This window comes from Mastigoproctus giganteus, chromosome 8 (assembly GCF_048544385.1).
Source record: "Mastigoproctus giganteus isolate SK-2022 chromosome 8, ASM4854438v1, whole genome shotgun sequence".
Taxonomy (NCBI): Eukaryota; Metazoa; Arthropoda; class Arachnida; order Uropygi; family Thelyphonidae; genus Mastigoproctus; species Mastigoproctus giganteus.
Window position 1 is genome coordinate 203,598,945 of NC_143582.1, and position 15,505 is coordinate 203,614,449.

Here is a 15,505-nt window from a genome sequence, read left to right on the forward strand (position 1 = left end):
TTGATGCTATCGAGGCAGTATTATTAGATGGGTCGGAAAACTGCTAGCTTGGGGGATTCATAGACTAAAAGATTAACAGTAGCTGCAGGCAAAGGCAAAAGCAATTCTTGCACTGCTTCTATTGTAACAAGCAGCAGCCTAGAGAGCAAGTTGCTGGGGACTTCAAGAGCTGCTGGGAGTCATCATGGAACAAATAAATACATGGGCAGTGTTACGGTAACTAAAAGTAAGAACAGGTGCATGTATACTTGCATGTATACCAATGCTAGAAGTATAGTAAATAAATTTGATGAATTTGACGTGCTGATCAAGGCATCAAAGGCAGATATTGTTGGGATATCAGAGACATGGTGTCACACAGATATAAGAAGTGCAGAATTGGAATTTGGGGAGTACAATGTGTACTGAAAGGAAAAACAGGGTAGAAAGGGAGGAGGGGTTATGCTGTTAGTTAAGAAACACAAAATCTAATGAAGTGCATCCACAGTTGACAAGGGTGGACAGTAGGGCTTACAATACCGAAGTTCCAGGATCACGGTAATTTTTTTCCAATATTCAAATTCTGATATTGATACAAAAATACCTGTTTTTCGGTACTAATTTAAAAAATAAATATCCATGGTTTATTCACATAAAGGTTATAAAATTGAAAACAATAAATCATTAATACTGCTCAATTTGCAAATGAGAGATGGTTATACACAGTACAAATGCAATGGAAACCTGAAAACATCATGAAACTGCAAGACAAAATCTTACAAATATATTTCTCTTAGTAAGTATAGTATATGTGGAAGTAAAGCACTTTCGAAAACATCGTTTTCGGAAGTGCTTTAAATCGAAAATTTCGTTATTCCAAAATTATTCGAATAACAAAAACATCATTACAGAAATATTTCCATTAGTGGGAGTAGGCCTGGTAGTGCAATTAAGGAATATGGTGAACAATGGTATGGCAGGTGCAGAAGGGTTAAAATTAAAAGCATCTGAAAAGCATCAATAGTTTAATCCCTCTATTACACTGCTACTTGAGGATGTGACACTTAGTGCATTTTGGGAAAGGGTGTCAGTATGGAGCAGTTCAAAGGTATTGTGAATAGGTGATCTTGAGGTAAAACATGAAAGCATTTCATTGCGTAGGAAAAATATTGTTTTTCCCACCAAAGGAAGAAGAGTGAGTTTAAAGAATAACAGTGTGATTGGGTCAGGTTGAAATTAGATAGGGGGAGATACATAAATGTGTGCAAACCCTTTTGGGGTTTGCACATAAGCTTGTATAAAAAAGTAGTACAAGGAGCGATTGTAACTTGCAATCAATTCAATAAATAAATAAATGAGAAGGAAATAAATAAGGTGCTTGCACCAAAAGAGGGGTTTGTGGTTGCTGTACAGAGGGGTTGCAGACTTCCAGTGGTAGTTCTGGGTTCAGTTCGAGTCCAGTTCTGGGAGTGTCCAGCTATATAGCGAAGGGTTCCCACCGGGCACGTTCCTGTGCTAGAAGTTAATCTGGAAGTTGAATAACAAGCCAATCAGATAGTGCCCTGGCTTCTACTACTGCTGTGGTCATTTCCTTCAGTATTAACTGAGAACTGTTCTTGAAATCCCGAAATAAGACAGTACTGGAAGAGCTATACAGCAGAGATGCAGAGTTCAACTAAGAAGAGAGAGACATCACCACACTCTGTGGAAGGAACCCGCACAAAGGAATCCCACCGTGAAAGAGAAGGAAGGTAAGTCCTCTGAACTGTGTTGTTTTGGAAATGGTACTTAGATAAAGTAGGAGATTATTTTAGAGTAAGGTTGAAGTTAAAGAAACACAAGAAATAGGGAAATGTTTAATATTGAGTTGGTTTATTGGTTGAAGTTGTAAAGAAAATTGATATTGCTAAATTAAGACAGAGTACATGGAATTGTTAGCATTAAGTTAGTGACTTATGGATTGCTGTTGTGAAGAGAATTGATACTGGTGATTAAGAGAAACATGAGGAAGTGATTAAGATTGAATTAGTTTAGTGTTTAAAGCTGTAAAGAGAGTTGAGATTGTTAACTGAGAAAAATGAATAGATTACATGTAAATGAACACCAGTTATGTATTGTAAGTAGATTTGTATGATAAATAACTTAAATTTTATATTTGTGTCATTGCTCTTGAGAAACTGACAGCTCACATATAATATAAATAATGACATATAATATACATACTTGTGTGAGGGGGGATATCCCTCAGCCCCTGGAAATTCTCATTTTTTAAAGCAGTCAAGTAGCTTGTGGTTCCTGTATGAAAATCATAGCAATGGCCACTGACAGTGGCACTAAGGTATAGGGAAATAAAATTAATAAATAAATAAATAACCCCCTTCCCACAATTTTGATTTGGTTTCTTCACCAAGCTTAACTGTTAATCTCTTTCTTTCATTAATACAGACATAGTGCCATTAAAAGCCAAAAAGGAAATATTTTTTATTTTTGATAAAAAGGAAATAAGATTTTTTTGAAATGAGGGAATGAGTGGGGGGGGGGGGGGTAAACTGCAACTCATCTACGACGATCTCAGTACAAAGCACGAACAAACATAGAATCCAAAAGGACGTTTTCTACCGCTAATTAATTATGAACCAAAATTAGATCCAGTTTAAATGATAACAATATTGAGTTTCTTAAGAACACTTTATTCGGACAGGTAGTGTGGTAGGTTTTTACAGGTAGGTAGGTATGTTTTTAGAATAACTGTATGTTTATTAATTTTTGTAGAATATTTATTATTGTAATCAAAGTTTGATTTAAAACTTGAATTCAAGTAATTACTTGTTGTTTCCTTACTTTATTGCACCTAACTGTCATCAAAATTTATTGCAAAAAATGTTTTTTTTTGAAATATCGGTATCCCAGTTTCATAAATTAAAAATACTGAAATATCGGTGTTAAGATTTTGACTGGTATTGTGAGCCCTAGTGGACAGTGCAATGTTGATTCAGTTTGGTGTGACATAAACACTGGGAAAGGGAAAATTAGAGTAGCAGTGTGTTACCAGCCTAATGACTCTAATGAGTACAACAAACAATTGTGCACAGAAATAGAGTGGGCCAGTAAATCAGAATGTCTTGTAATGGGAGAATTTAACTTTCCAGATATTGATTGGAACTTGTGGATTGGTCACTCACATACTAGCAAGACTTTTGTGGATTTACTGGAGGATCGTTTTCTACAGCAACATGTTCGAGGGGCAACCAGAGGCAGTAATACTCTTGATCTGATCATCAGTAGTGAGGAACCATGCATTAGGAATTTGCAGATAAAGGAACCGCTAGGTGACGGTGATCACAATCTATTCATGCAGGATTTACTTAAAGATGAAGCAACCATCAGAGGTAAGGGGAGTTTCTGTTTTCATAAAGTCGACTATAGTGGTCTGAGGCAGTTTTTGAATTCTATACAGTGGAATCAACTGATGTTAAAAACAGTGAATTCTAAATGGGAGGCCTTCAAGGAATTAATCTTGGAAGCTACTAGGCTTTTCATTCCAACTAAGAAATACTGTTCAAGATTTAGACCTAAATGGATGTCATTATGAACTAATCAGGCTTGTGACAGAGAAGAAAAATGCATGGCATGCATATAAATCAGCAGGTGACACAGAAGCCTAAGCAGATATAAGCTAGTCTACAATCAAGTCACAAAGGAGGTTAGACAAGCAAAGGCAGATTACGAGAAATCCTTGGCAAAGGATGCAAAGAAAAACAACAAAGTCTTCTTTACTTATGTAGTAGTAGTGGCGTGTGATGCAAGAAAGCAAGTGTATGAGCTTATGCAGCATTAGCCTAAAAAAAAAAAAAAATTTACAAAACAAATCCCTCTAAATGTTTGTCCAGTTCCTTCCTCCTCAAATTTATTTAACCTATCAACTACCAAAACGACAGATGGAAGTTAGTTCCAGCAATTAACCACCCGCTGGCTAAAGGCAAATTTCTGCACATCTATTCTACATCTGTCTTTCCTTAATTTGAATTTATGACCCCTTAGGTTCGTAATCTGAACAAGTGGAAGGATCTCATCAGAATTCAGCGTACTCAACGCATTCAAGGCCTTATACACCTCAATCAGATCACCTCACAAGTGCCTGGTCTCCAGCCACTGCAATTTGCAGAACTTAAGCCTCTCTTGGTAAGAGGATCCCTTCATTCCCCTCACCAATCTTGTTGCCCTTCTCTGTACACCCTTGAGCAAATCTACATCCTTCCTAAAATGAGGCTTCCAAACATGTATGCAGTACTCAAGGTGTGGCCTCATTATTGCCTTATACAGAGGGACAATCACCTCCTTTTCCTTGCTAGCAAAATTCCTATATATCATTGACAAAATCCCATTACCTGCCCTGGCAGCCTGTCTGCATTGCTCAGAAAACTTCATATCTGACTGCACAATTACTCCCAGGTCATTTCCATTTTCTACCACCTTAAGTGTAATACCACACAGTTGGTATGTTTCTCTGGGGTTACTTCTATCCATATGCAGTACTTTGCATTTGTCAAGATTAAACTTCAGTTGCCACCTCTCAGCCCATCTGCCCAAATTTTCTAAATCCTGTTGCAGTAACAAACTGCCATTACTGTCATTAACAACCTAGCCAACCTTTGTATCATCTGCAAACTTTGACACTAAGCCTGATATACCTTCATCAATATCATTGATAAATATACAAAACAACAGTGGACCCAGCACTGAACCCTTGAAGGACTCCACTAATAACATTAGTACACGTAGAGCAGTGTCCATTTATTACCACTCTCTGCTGTCTCCCACTCAACCATCCCTTTATCCATTGCAGCAACTTGCCTTTAATGCCGTACTACTCCAATTTGTACAGCAGTCTTCCATGTGCAACAATATCAAAAGCTTTCCTGAAATCCAAGTATACGATATCAAAATTATTTTTTTGCATCCAGTTCCTTTGTGACCAGATCGTAGTATCCGATCAAATTGGTCAGACAAGATTTCCCCTTAACAAACCCCATGCTGTGTCTGAACTATTACTGCAGTCTTGTCTAGATGATCCTGCAATGCTTCTTTAACTGGAGGCTCCATTATTTTCCCTGGAATACAAGTTAAACTAACAGGTCTATAGTTACTTGTGTCACCTTTTGAACCCCCTTTTGTGAATTGGGAAGACATTTTCACACTGTCAGTCGCTGGAGACCTCTCCTGAGTCTAAGTAAGCTCTCATAATTATGGCTAAGGGTTTGCTTACCTCCTTTGCCACCTCCTTTAATATAACTGGATAGATCCCATCCACCCCAGGTGCCTTTCTTATGTTTAACTCTAGAAGGAAAGGGATGAATGAGATTGTTCCACTTAACATAGATGGTGTGACTATTCATGATCATGCTCAGGTAGCTGATAAACTGAATGAGTATTTTGCATCTACATTCACACACGAGGAGTTATTGAAGGAGAGGAATGCCAGAAGCTTATCAAATTCTAACAAGGAGCTAACTGATTTTGCAATAACTGAGAGCAAAGTGCAGGAAAAATTGTTGAAATTAAATATAAGGAAGGTACCTAGGTTGGATGGCATATATCCAGTTATATTAAAGGAGGCAGCAAAAGAAGTAAGCAAACCCTTAGCCATAATTATGAGAGCTTCCTTAGACTCAGGAGAGGTCTACATCGACTGGTGGTGTGAAAATGTCTCCCCAATTCACAAAGGTGGTTCAAAAGGTGAAACAAGTAATTAAAGACCTGTGAAGTTTAACTTGTGTTCCAGGAAAATAATGGAGCCAGTTAAAGAAGCACTGCAGGATCATCGAGACAAGACTGTAGTAATAGTTCAGACACAGCATGGGTTTGTTAACAGGTAGTCTTGTCTGACCAATTTGATTAGATACTACGATGTGGTCACAAAGGAACTGGATGCAAAAAATAATTTTGATATCGTATACTTGGATTTCAGGAAGGCTTTTGATATTGTTGCACATGGATGACTGCTGTACAAATTGGAGCGGTATGGCATTAAGGGCAAGTTGTTGCAATGGAAGACAGCAGAGAGTGGGAATAAATAGACACTGCTCTACGTGTACTAATGTTATTAGTGGAGTACTCCAGGGTTCGGTGCTGGGCCCATTGTTGTTTTGTATATTTATCAATGATATTGATGGAGGTATATCAGCAGTGGTGGGATTCAGCCGGTTCGCACCGGTTTGGCAGAACCGATACCTAATTTTTTGTTGATTTCGGCGAACCGGTTGTTAAAATGGCACTTGTGATCAGGGTTCTCTCTCTCTCTCTCTCTCTCTCTCTCTCTCTCTCTCTCTCTCTCTAAGGTGGGCGCCTGGGCAGCCACCCAATGTGGAAATCACAAAATTTACATTCCTAACTCTTTTTTAACGTTCATCTACGCAACAGCGTATTCCAAGTGCCCGTAGTAATGTTCATTCCGTCCATAGGTGAAAAAAATTAGACGGAACTATGCTTGTAATATTTATTTATTCATTTCATAAAACTCATTATACCTTTGATTAAAATACTACATTTTTATTCCCTCGTTTGTTACTTAAGTAAACAAACATATAACGTAGATAGAAAAGGTGCCAAACAACCAGGGGGTAGTAGTAGTAGTAGTGGCATTTGATGCAAGAAAGCAAGTGTATGAGCTTATGCAGCATCAGCCAAAAAAAAAAAAAAAAAAAAATCACACCATTCTCTCCAAATGCCTGTCCAGTTCCTCCTTAAATTTATTCAACCTATCAACTTCCACAACGACAGATGGAAGTTTGTTCCAGCAATTAACCACCCACTGGCTAAAGGCAAATTTCCGCACATCTAATCTACATCTGTCTTTTCTTAATTTGAATTTATGCCCCCTTAGGTTTGTAATCTGAACAAGTGGAAGGATCCCATCAGAATTCAGCATGCTCAACCCATTCAAGGCCTTATAGACCTCAATCAGATCCCCGCGCAGGTGCCTAGTCTCCAGCCACTGCAATTTGCAGAACATAAGCCTCTCTTGGTAAGAGGATCCCTTCATTCCCCTGACCAATCTTGTTGCCCTGGGTGACACACTGTCATTTGTTTTAGCTTTGTGTTACGCCCTAAATTCACACGAGATATTATAAGTGCATTGGTGTTCCCCGATCAATAAAAACAATAGAAAGCTAGGACGCAACGAACCAAGAGAAATATAGATTTCAAGGGTTATCTTATCGCCCATTTCGGAAGCCGTGGAAGAATGTTCTTCCATGGTGGAATCCTTATGCCAGTGTGCACGTCGTAATTAAGACGTTTTTATCACAACTTTCCCGTGACAAACAGGTTTGTCGTACACATTATTCTATCGTATTTAATCTGCATAGCCTATGCCATTTATTAATTCAGCAAGAAATTTTGGTTTAGTATCGATAAAATGAAGAAAATGAAAGTGCTTTGTTTATAAAAGTTTATGATATGACCACACGTGGACAGAACCAGTAAAAATATTCAAATATATAGGCACATATCCACTCCTGCTCTATAATATATTAAAAAAAAACATTTTAAAAAAATTTTGCAGTAGCCCTTAAAAGGATAAAAAGGCAACAGAGTTTGACAGATTTCTTCAATAAGAAACCAAAATCAGAATTGGCCTTGGATGGTAAAAAAAGTCACAAGCACAACAACTCCAACTTGAAGAAAGTAGCACGTCAACTATTGAAATAAAAAACGATAACAACTCCAAAACTGAAAATAATCTTCCTGACTGCTGGGCAGTGCAACAACATAACAATTTTAAAGAAAAATATGACGGACTGGTAATTTTTAACAAAAAGTTAGGTTGCGAGTATTGTGCAAATTATGACTTTATAAAAGTGTTCAAGTGTCAAAAGAATGGAAATGTTTTCAGATTGAGGCATCAGGGAAAAATAAAGAGGTACAACAAGCTTCTCTAAGGACCAAAATGAAAGAACATTTTTCATCAAAAGCTCATAACATTTGTAAAGAGAACTTAAAACAATGTGAGCAGGATCCAATAACAAAAGTAATAGATACGATGAATGAAAAATATTTAAGTGCTACTTGTAGAGTATTTAATACAGTTTACAGCCTGACAAAAAGATGTAAACCCTTTTCAGACATAGAAGTGCAAATTAAAAATGGATTAGATATGGGAATAGGATTACATTCTCGGAAAACTGCTGTGAAAGTAGTTGATTTCATTGCAAAGGAAATTAAAAAAGAAATATTTAATAAAATTATTGAAAATAATCTGAAAATATGTACGATTATTGACGAAGCTTCAACGATATCCTACAAACCAGTTATTATACTTTCTTAAAAGTTGAGGATTCAGTTACATCACCAACAATTTTCGTTGAACTAGTTGAATTGGAAAACCAAGATGCAGAGACAATATGCTCTTCAGTTATGGAAAGTTTAAATAACGTTGGGCTTACTAAGAACTACCTAGAAAAAAATTTAATAGGATTTTGCTCCGATTGTGCCAGCGTTATGCTTGGGAGAAAATCTGGAGTGAGCACTAGGATTGCAAAAGAGTTTCCAAACATAATACTGTAATATGGCACTGTATCATCGCCTCCATCTTATTTTAGATGATTCGATAAAGGAAATAAAGCAAGTAAGTCATTTAAAAATATTTATTGATAAGATATACACTATTTTTCATCAATCCAATAAGAACCAAATTGAATTTTCCAAAATATCTGAACAACTTGGAATTGAAATTATAAAGATTGATAGAGTTTTGGGACCAAGATGGGCAGTTTTATTGTTTTTTTTTCAGGTATTATTTAATATTTTTTCATTAATATTTTAAAACTCTTTTTTATAACAATCTAGTTTTGTGGACCTTTTTTTATTGTTCTTATTTAAGTATTAACTGCATGAAATAATAAACTACCTTTCGGTATATAATTTTTTTATACTTAGAACGGTCATTAGGGCAGCGAACCGGTTGTTAAATTATTTGAATCCCACCACTGTATATCAGGTTAATATCCAAGTTGCAAATGATACAAAGGTTAGCAGGGTTGTTAACGACAGTAAAGACAGTATGTTACTCCAACTGGATCTAGATAAGTTGGGAAAATGGGCTGAGAAGTGACAACTGAAGTTTAACATTAAAAAATGCAAAGTACTGCATATGGGTAGCAGTAACCAAAGGGCAATGTACCAACTGTGTGATACTATACTCAGGGAGGTGGAGAATGAAAAAGACCTTGGGGATAATTGTGCAGTCAGAGATGAAGTTCTCTGAGCAGTGCAGACGGTCTGCCAGAGCAGGTCATGGAGTTTTGTCAATGATATATAGGAATTTAGCTAGCAGAGACAAGGAGGTGATTATACCTATGTATAAAGCAATGGTCAGGCCACACATTGAGTACTGCATACAGGTCTGGAGGCCTCACTTTAGGAAAGATGTAGAGTTGCTAGAACAAGTACAGAGAATGCCAACAAGATTGGTAAAAGGAACAAAGGAGTTCTCTTACCAGGAGAGGCTTAAATTCTGTAAGTTGCAGCATCTGGAGGCTAGGCACTTGCAAGGTGATCTTGATTGAGGAATACAGGCCTTGAATGGTTTGCGCAGGCTCAATGCTGATGGGATACTTCCACTTGATGAGATTAAGAACCTGAGGGGGCATAGATTCAAACTGAGGAAAGACAGTTGTAGAATAGATGTGCAGAAGTTTACCTTTAGCCAGTGGGTAACTGATTGCTGGAACAGACTTCCATCTGTTGTTGCAGAAGTTGATAGCTCAAATAAATTTAAGGCTCAACTGGACAAACAATTGGAGTGACTGGATGATGGGTGAAATGGGAAGGTTTTTTTTTTTTTTTTTTTTTGGCGGATGCTCTATAAGCTTGCATCATATGCCTCAACTAATGCTGACAACTGAAGTTACAATTACTAATTATATGAAACAGCTTATACACAATGCTTTTCTACGTTAACTATTGCAGTCAACCATCAGGGGATTCTGTTGTCTCTCTAATGACATTGGCAGCATTTGGGCATGTGCTCTTTAGAAATGTCTGCACAGTCAACCAAAGGTAACTGATATTGCATTCAATTGGATAATGTCACCCATCAGATGGACCCATGATCCATTAAAAGCTCAAAGCACTGATGAGATCGGTTTCAAACATACTTTTTAGTCTTAACTTTTGCAGTCAAAATGACAGTTGACTAGCATTAGCATCAGTAGAGGCATACGATGCAAGAAAGCAAGCTTATGCACAGCATCAGACAAAAAAAAAAAAAAAAACTCTCCAATTTCACCCCTCCATTCGTTCCAAATGCCTGTCCAGCTCCGCCTTAAATTTATTTAAGCTATCAACTTCCACAACAAAAAATGGAAGTTTGTTCCACAAATCAACCACCTGCTGGCTAAAGGAAAACTTCCGCACATCCATTCTACAACTGTCTTTCTTCAATTTGAATCTAAGCCCCCTCAGGTTCTTAATCTGAGCAAGAGGAAGAATCCCATCAGCATTCAGATTGCTCAACCCAATCAAGGCCTTATACACCTCAATCAGATCATCTCGCATGTTCCTACTCTCCAGGTGCTGCAATTTGCAGAACTTAAGCCTTTCTTGGTAAAAGCGCCCCTTTGTTCCCTTCACCAATCTTGTTGCCCTTCTTTGTACTCATTCTAGCAACTCTACATCCTTCCTAAAACGAGGCCTCCAGACCTGTACACAGTACTCTAGGTGTGGCCTGACCACTGCCTTGTACAACGTCTTTGTACAATGTCTGCACTGCTCAGCAAATTTCGTATTTGACTGCACAATTACCCCCAGGTCTTTTTCACTTTCCACTTCCCTGAGTGCAGTACCACAGAGTTGGTACATTTCTCTTGGGTTATTGCTACCCATATGCAGTACTTTACATTTGTCAATGTTAAACTTCAGTTGCCACTTCTCAGCCAATTTGCCCAACTTATCTATATCCAGTTGGAGTGGCATACTGTCTTTACTGTTGTTAACAACTCTGCCAACCTTTGTATTAAATATCTGAAGTTTTAAAACTTCAGATATTTAATACATTATTCATCAACTATAAAGCGTTTAGGGCTTATTGATGCTTTCGCACTATACTTATACATTATTCATCAACTTGATTATCAGTAGTGATTCTTCATGCATTAAGAATCTGCAGATAAAGGAACCACTAGGTGGCAGTGATCACAGTGTGCTGAAGTGGGATTTCCTCAAAGAGGTAACTACCAACAAGGGTAAAGGGAAGGGTTATTGCTTTCGTAAAGGCAACTACGATGGTCTGAGACAGTATTTAAATTCTATACAGTGGGACCAACTGAAGATGTTACCAACAACAAATTCAAAATGGGAAGCATTCAAAGAACTTATCTTGGAAGCTACTAGGCTTTACATACCAACTAAGAAATACTATTCAAGGTTTACGCCTAAATGGATGTCTGAATCGGATATCTGACAGAGAAGAAAAATGCATGGGATACATACAAATTAACATCTGACATAGAAGCCTATGACAGATACAAGTTGATCTGTAACCAAGTTACAAAGGAGGTTAGTCAGGCAAAGGCAGATTACGAAAAATCTTTGGCAAGGGATGCAAAGAAAAACAGCAAAGAGTTCTGTACTTATGTAAACTCTAGAAGGAAGGGGATGAACCAGATTTGTCCACTTGATATCGATGGGTCAACTGTTGATGATCCTGCTCAGGTAACTAACAAACTAAATGAATATTTTGCATCGACATTCACACATGACAAGTTATTCAGTAAAGGGAATGCTAGAGGCGTATTCAACTCTGACAGTAAGCTAGAGAAACTTGTAATAACTGAGAGTCAAGTGGAGGAGAAATTGTTGAAGATAAACACAAGAAAGGCACCTGGGGTGGATGGGATCTATCCAGTTATATTAAAGGAGGCAGCAAAGGAAGTAAGCAAACCCTTAGCCATAATTGTACACATTGGCACTAATGATATTAAGAGTAGGAGACCGGCGGAATTACTTAACAAGTACAGGTCACTGTTGAAAAAAAGCCGTGATTTACGGTTGAATTTGAAAGTGTCTGCAATTCTGCCCAGACACGATAGGAGGGAGTATATGATGAGAGCCCTGTCGATCAATTCGGCCCTGGAAAGATTGTGCAAGGCTCAAGGGGTAGAATTTTTTTTCAGCCTGGTCTGTACTTGTTAACAGGAGAGACGCTTCTACAGGGATGGGATACACTTAAATAGAAAGGGTGCAAGAATGTTTGCTGATGCTATCGAGGCAGTGTTAGGTGGGTCGGAAAACTGCTTGATTGAGGGGGATACAAGGACTAGTAGATTAATAGTAACCACTGGCAGAGGTGAAAGTGATTCTTGCACTGCTTCTATTGGAATGAGCAGCAGCTTGGAAAATAAGATGCAGGATATTTCAGTGACTCCTGGGAGTCATTGGGGTACAAGTAAACACATGGGTTGTGTTAGGGTAGGTAAGAAAAAGAACAGGTGCATGTATACTTGCGTGTACACCAATGCTAGGAGTTTGGTAAATAAATTTGATGAATTTGAGGTATTGCTCAAAACATCAAAGGCAGATATTGTGGGGATTTCAGAAACGTGGTGTCACACAGATATAAGGAATGCAGAACTGGAATTTGGGGAGTACAATGTCTACAGAAAGGATAGACAGGATAGAAAGGGAGGCAGGGTTATGCTATTAGTTAAGAAATACATAAAATCCAAAGAAGTGAAGCCAGTCGACATTGCTGAACAGTGCAGTGTCGAGTCAGTTTGGTGTGACATAAGCATTGGGAGATCAAAATTGAGAGTAAGAGTGTGCTATAGGCCTAATGACTCTGATGAGTATAATAAGAAACTGTACATGGAAATAGAGTGGGCCAGTAAATCAGAGAGTCTTATAATGGGGGATTTTAATTTCACAGATATTGACTGGAATTTGAGTGATGGTCACTCAAACACTAGCAAGGCTTTTGTGGACTTATTGGATGATTGTTTTCTACATCAGCATATTCGGGAGGCAACTAGAGGGAGTAATACTCTTGATTTGATTATCAGTAGTGATTCTTCATGCATTAAGAATCTGCAGGTAAATGAACCACTAGGTGGCAGTGATCACAGTGTGCTGAAGTGGGATTTACCCAAAGAGGTAACTACCATTAGGGGTAAAGGGAAGGGTTATTGCTTTCGTAAAGGCGACTACAATGGTCTGAGACAGTATTTAAATTCTATACAGTGGGACCAACTGATGATGTTACCAACAGCAAACTCAAAATGGGAAGCATTCAAAGAACTTATCTTGGAAGCTACTAGTCTTTACATACCAACCAAGAAATATTGTTCAAGGTTCAGGCCTAAATGGATGTCAGATGAACTAATGAGACATATGGCAGAGAAGAAAAATGTATGGGATACATAAAAATTAACATGTGACACAGAAGACTATGATAGATATAAGTTGATCTGTAACCAAGTTACAAAGGAGGTTAAGCAGGCGAAAGCAGATTACGAGAAATCTTTGGCAAGGGATGCAAAAAAAAACAGCAAGAAGTTCTTTACTTATGTAAACTCTAGAAGGAAAGAGATGAATCAGATTGGTCCACTTGATATCGATGGTTCAACTGTTCATGATCCTGCTCAGGTAGCTAACAAACTAAATCAATATTTTGTATCTACATTTACACATGAGGAGTTATTCAGGAAGGGGAATGCCATAGACGAAGTAAAGACTGGCAGTGAGCTAGAGAATCTTGTAATAACTGAGAGTAAATTGGAGGAGAAATTGTTGAAGATAAATACAAGACAGGCACCTGGGGTGGATGGGATCTATCCAGTTATATTAAAGGAGGCAGCAAAGGAAGTAAGCAAACCCTTACCTATAATTATGAGAGCTTCCTTGGACTCAGGGGAAGTACTCATGGACTGGAGACGTGCAAATGTGACCCCAATTCACAAAGGAGGATCAAAGAGCGACACAAGTAATTATAGACCTGTTAGTTTAACTTCTGTTCACGGAAAATTAATGGAGGCACTAGTTAAAGAAGCACTGTAGTATCATTTAGACAAGACTTCAATTATAGCTCAGACACAGCATGGTTATGTTAAGGGGAAGTCTTGCCTGACCAATTTGATTGGATACTATGATGCAGTCACAAAAGAACTGGATGCAGGGAATAACTTTGATATTATATACTTAGATCTTAGAAAGGCTTTTGATACTGTTGCACATAGAAGACTGCTGCACAAATTGGAGCAGTGTGGCATTGGAGGCAAATTGCTGCTATGGATAAAGGGGGTGGTTGAGGGCGAGAAGACAGAGAGTGGTAATCAATGGACACTGCTCATCGTGGACTAATGTTATTAGTGGAGTCCCTCAGGGTTCAGTATTGGGTCCATTATTGTTTTCTGTATTTATAAATGACATTGATGATGGTATATCAAGCTTAATGTCCAAGTTTGCAGACGATACGTAGGTTGGCAGGGTTGCCAAGGACACTACTGACACTATGCTACTGCAAGAGGATCTGGAAAGGTTGAGCAGACGGGCTGAGAGGTGGCAAATGAAGTTTAACATTGACAAATGTAAAGTACTACATATGGGAAACAGCAACCCCGGAGCAACGTATCAACTCTGTGGTACTACACTGACAGTGGTAGAGAATGAAAGGGACCTAGGGGGGGGGGTGGTTGTGCAGGCAGATAAAGTTTTCTGAGCAGTGCAGACGGGCTGCATGAGTAGCTCATGGTGTATTGTCGTGGTACATAGGAATTTTTCTAACAATGATAAGGAGGTGATTATTCCCTTGTATAAGGCAATGGTCGGGCCACACCTAGAGTACGGCATACAGGTCTGGAGGCCTCATTTCAAGAAGGACGTAGAGATGCTGGAACAAGATAAGTGAACAGAGAACAGAGAAGGGCAACAAGATAAATGAATGGAACAAAGGGATGCTCTCACGAAGAAAGGCTTAAGTTTTGCAAATTACAGTGTCTGGAGACTAGGCACCAGCAAGGTGATCTGATAGAGGTGTATAAAGCCTTGAATGGTTTGAGCATGCTCAATGCTGATGGGATTCTTCCTCTTGCGCAGAATAAACACCTGAGTGGGCATAAATTCAAATTGACGAAAGACAGATGTAGGATAGATGTGCGGATATTTGTCTTTAGCCAGCGGGTAGTTTGTTGGTGGAACAGACTACTGTCCCTTGTCGTGGAAGTTGATAGCCTAAATAAATTTAAGGCTCAGCTGGACAGGTATTTCGAACAAACGGAGGGGTGAAGTGGAAGTGGGTTTGTTCTTTTTTTTTTTTTTTTTTCCCCTTTTTTTTTTATTTTTATTATTTTATTTTTTTTGGCTGATGGTGCATAAGCCTGCTTTCTTGCATCATATGCCTCTACTAATGCTAATGCTAACTTATATTGATGATGGTGTTTTTGCTGATCCAATCATCAAATGAAGATATTGTGGGGACACTCAATAAAAATGGGAAGTAGCTACAGTATTCCCCCCCATATTCGGAGTTTGA

At 38.3% G+C, this 15,505-nt stretch overlaps 1 protein-coding gene across 3 annotated transcripts in view; it reads right to left on the reverse strand.

Moving 5' to 3' along the window:
• The window catches only part of LOC150082208 (uncharacterized), a 285,622-nt gene that overhangs the window by 119,325 nt on the left and 150,792 nt on the right, over nucleotides 1-15,505 (reverse strand). The window lies entirely within an intron of this gene.